Source organism: Triticum aestivum, chromosome 3B (genome assembly GCF_018294505.1).
Source record: "Triticum aestivum cultivar Chinese Spring chromosome 3B, IWGSC CS RefSeq v2.1, whole genome shotgun sequence".
Classification (NCBI taxonomy): domain Eukaryota; kingdom Viridiplantae; phylum Streptophyta; class Magnoliopsida; order Poales; family Poaceae; genus Triticum; species Triticum aestivum.
In genome coordinates, this window is record NC_057801.1 from 78,689,096 (window position 1) to 78,693,448 (window position 4,353).

The window sequence follows — 4,353 nt, forward strand, 5'->3', positions numbered from 1 at the left end:
ATGCGCGAGGCTCCGTCAAGTTTGGGGATGCCTCCGCTGTGGAGATAAAGGGCGTCGGCTCCGTCATCTTCACCACCAAGACGGGAGAGCACCGGCTGCTCACCGGTTCTACTACATCCCCGCGCTAAGGAACTCCATCATCAGCTTGGGACAGCTGGATGAGAACGGCTCACGAGTGCTGATTGAGCATGGGGTCCTACGCATCTGGGATCGCCAGCGTCGCCTTCTCGCCAAGGTACCCAGAGGTGAAAATCGACTCTACGTCCTTGATGTGCAGGTGGCACAACCGGTCTGTCTCGCTGTCCGTCGGGACGACGAGGCGTGGCAGTGGCATGAGCGCTTTGGGCGCCTTCATTTTGAGGCCCTGAAGCGTCTAAGTGCCAAGGAGATGGTGCGAGGCCTGCCATGCCTCGACCATGTGGAGCAGTTCTGCGACATCTGCGTGCTGACGAAGCAAAGACGACTCCCCTTTCCCCAACAGGCGAGTTTTCGGGCCAAGGAGAAGCTAGAGCTCGTGCACGGAGACCTGTGCGGCCCGATGACGCCAGCCACACCAGGAGGTCGACGCTACTTCCTGCTGCTCGTTGGCGATCTCTCCCGCTACATGTAGCTGATGATCCTCGGCAGTAAGGGAGAAGCGGCGGACGCCATCAGACGCGCGCAGGTTGGTGTGGAGGCGGAGAGCGGCCGCAAATTGCGCGTGTTGCGCACTGACAACGGCGGCGAGTTCACGGCGGCTGAATTCGCGTCGTACTGCGCCGATGAGGGCATCCAGCGCCACTACTCCCGCGCCGTACAACCCGCAGCAAAACGGCGTCGTCGAGCAGCGCAACCAGACGGTTGTGGGGATGGCTCGGGCTCTCCTCAAACACAGAGGGATGCCGGCTGTTTTCTGGGAAGAGGCGGTGCTAACGGCCGTCTACATTCTCAACCACTCGCCTACTAAGGCACTCGACGGCAGGACACCGTACGAGGCCTGGCATGGGCGGAAGCCGGCGGTCTCCCATCTGCGGGTCTTTGGCTGCCTTGCTTTCGCCAAGGAGCTCGGCCACATCGGCAAGCTCGACGACAGGAGCACTTCGGGAGTCTTCATCGGGTACGCGGAGGGCTCAAAAGCATACCACATCCTCGACCCAAAGACACAACGTGTGCACACAACGTGAGACGTTGTGTTCAACGAAGGGTGAGGGTGGCAATGGGACAAGGTGGTGGACGACGGCTCGACGCTGACGTATGACGACTTCATTGTCGAGTACGCCCACTTCAAGGAAGTTGGGGGAGCAAGCAGCTCCTCTTCGCCGGGCGCGTCTACCCCGGCCCCAAAAACTACATCGACTCCGGTGCCTGCTACGCCGACGACACCACAACCGGCGACACCGTATACTCCAGCCCCGGAGGTCACCACTCCGGGCTCGTCTTCATCAGCACCAGCTCACGCAGAGCACAACCCGATGAAGTTCGCTTCCCCGCTCACTCACGACGAGGAGCGTATCGACGCGTATTATGGCGGCGAACAACTGCGGTATCGTACGATGGAGAATCTACTCGGCGACCAGCCGGTGCCGGGACTGGTGCCACGTGACCTGGAGGCGCAGCTACAGCTCGCGTGTGAAGACGGCGAACCACGGTCTTTTGCAGAGGCCGAGAGAGATGCGGCATGGCGCGCCGCGATGCAGTTGGAGATGGATGCGGTCAAGCAAAACCACACCTGGGAGCTCGCTGATCTGCCTCGTGGTCACCGCGCAATCACCCTTAAGTGGGTGTTCAAGCTGAAGAGGGATGGAGCCGGCGCCATCATCAAGCACAACGCTCGCTTGGTGGCCCGAGGCTTCTTGCAGCAGGAAGGAGTCGACTTCGACGACGCTTTCGCTCCCGTGACACGGATGGAGTCCGTGCGACTTCTCCTTGCGCTGGCTGCCCAGGAGGGCTGGCGTGTCCATCACATGGATGTCAAGTCGGCATTCCTCAACGGCGACTTGAAGGAGGAAGTCTACGTGCATCAGCCACCGGGATTTGCGATCCCTGGCCAGGAGGGCAAGGTACTCCGCCTGCACAAGGCTCTCTATGGCCTACGGCAGGCACCTAGGGCGTGGAACGCCAAGCTGGACTCCACACTAAAGAAGATGGGCTTCGAGCAAAGCCCGCATGAGGCGGCCGTCTACCGACGGGGCAGTGGAGGAAATGCCCTGCTGGTGGGCGTCTATGTTGACGGCTTGGTGATCACCGGCACCAAAGATGCAGAGGTGGCGGCGTTCAAGGAAGACATGAAGGCCACCTTTCAGATGAGTGATCTGGGGCTCCTCTCCTTTTATCTAGGGATTGAGGTGCACCAGGATCACTCCGGGATTGCGCTTCGACAGTCCGCCTACGCCAAGCGCATCGTTGAGCTAGCTGGGCTCACCAACTGCCACCCAGCTCTCACTCCGATGGAGGAGAGGCTGAAACTGAGCCACGACAGCACGACCGAGGAAGTGGATGCTACGCAGTACCGACGCCTTGTGGGGAGCCTTCGCTACCTCGCCCACACACGGCCGGACTTGGCATTCTCCGTCGGCTATGTCAGTCGGTTCATGGAGCGACCGACGACGGAACACCAGCAGGCAGTGAAGAGGATCGTCCGCTACGTAGCAGGGACCCTCGACCACGGCCTCCACTACCCTAGGTGTCCGGGGGCGGCACACTTCGTCAGGTACAGCAACAGCGACCACGCCGGCAACATCGACACCAGCAAGAGCACGAGCGGGATCCTCTTCTTCCTCAGCAAGTGCCTCGTGAGCTGGCAATCAGTCAAGCAGTAGGTGGTGGCCCTGTCCAGCTGTGAGGCTGAGTACATAGCGGCCTCCACTGCCTTCACTCAGGCGCTCTGGCTCGCTCGACTGCTTGGTGATCTTCTCGTTCTAGACACCAGAACGGTGCAGCTCCTGGTGGACAGCAAGTCCGCCCTGGCTCTTGGAAAGAACCCCATTTTTCACGAACGGAGCAAGCACATCCGACTGAGGTATCACTTCATCCGCAGCTGCTTGGAAGAAGGGAGCATCGAGGCGAGCTACATCAACACCACGGACCAACTCGCAGACCTGCTGACCAAGCCTCTTGGGAGGATCAAGTTCCACGAGCTTTGCTCCAGGATCGGGATGATTCAACTCTCCCACAAGACGACGTACAAGACTTAGGGGGAGAATGATGGATAAGTCTGTGTACTAGGGTCTTTGTGGGGCTGCAGTCTTTGTGGGGCTGCAGCACATGGTCCTTGTGGCAGTTAGGGTAGAGTTCCTGACCATCAAGGACTGGCAGTTAGGATAGCATCTTAGACTAGCATCTTAGCAGCATCTTAGCATATGCTTGGTTGGCCAGCAGCCTATAAGTATGTATCCCCAACCCCTCAAGCTAGCATGGCATTGTGTGAGAAATAAACCAACGAAAATTGTCCCAACTCTCCTAGTGTCATCCACAACCATCAATGCTCAGGCTGAAAGGTCTAACAGTGGAAGAGAGGGTGGCGAGGAGCTGGGCGCGAGCGGCGGCGCGACGGCGCCGTGATCGCGCGGTGGGGGAGGAAGAGATGGCGCAGGGGGCAACTAGGGTTAGGCTTCCGGCTCCTGAAGGGAGCCGGGCAATAGTTATGACTTATTGCTTAATTCCAAAGCATGGCCTTACAAGTGTTTATATAATCCTCGAGGTGCTAATAATAATAAAGATAAGTTGGGCTAAGCCCCTAACTAGACGCGCCATTGGGCCTCCTCCGGCTATAAGTGACGCTGGTCATAACATCTCTCCCTGCCTGCGCAAAGAGCTCATCCTCGAGCTGGAAGTCTGGAAAATGCTGGCGGAACTCCTCGAGCTGCTCCCAAGTGGCGTCCTCCTCCGGAAGGCCTTGCCATTGGATCAACAAATGCCACACGCCGCGGCGCTGCTGGGCCTTCAACACCTTTGATGGACCCGGAAGAAGACGTCCATCGGAGGTTGGAGGAAGCACCGGCGCGGCCGCCGGCGAATCACCGTGGAAAGGCTTCAGCAAGCCCACATGGAAGGCGTCGTGGATACGAGCGCCGGACGGAAGCTGAAGGCAGTATGCGACCTTGTCGATGTGTTCCACCACGAAAAAGGTCCCGCGTAGCGAGGGCCCAGCTTGCGCTTAGCGCGCGGATCCATTGACTGCGCGGAGCGGCGAAGGAGCCGCAACCACACCCAATCGCCCACCGCAAACTCCGCCTCGCGGTGGTGGCCGTCATAGTACTTCTTGGACAGCTGCTGGGCCTGGAGAAGATGCTGGCGCACGTCGGCAAGGATCTCATCCCTGCTGCGGAGAAGGTTGCCAGCCGCCTCCGTTCGGGCCGTCCCGGGGTCAACCGG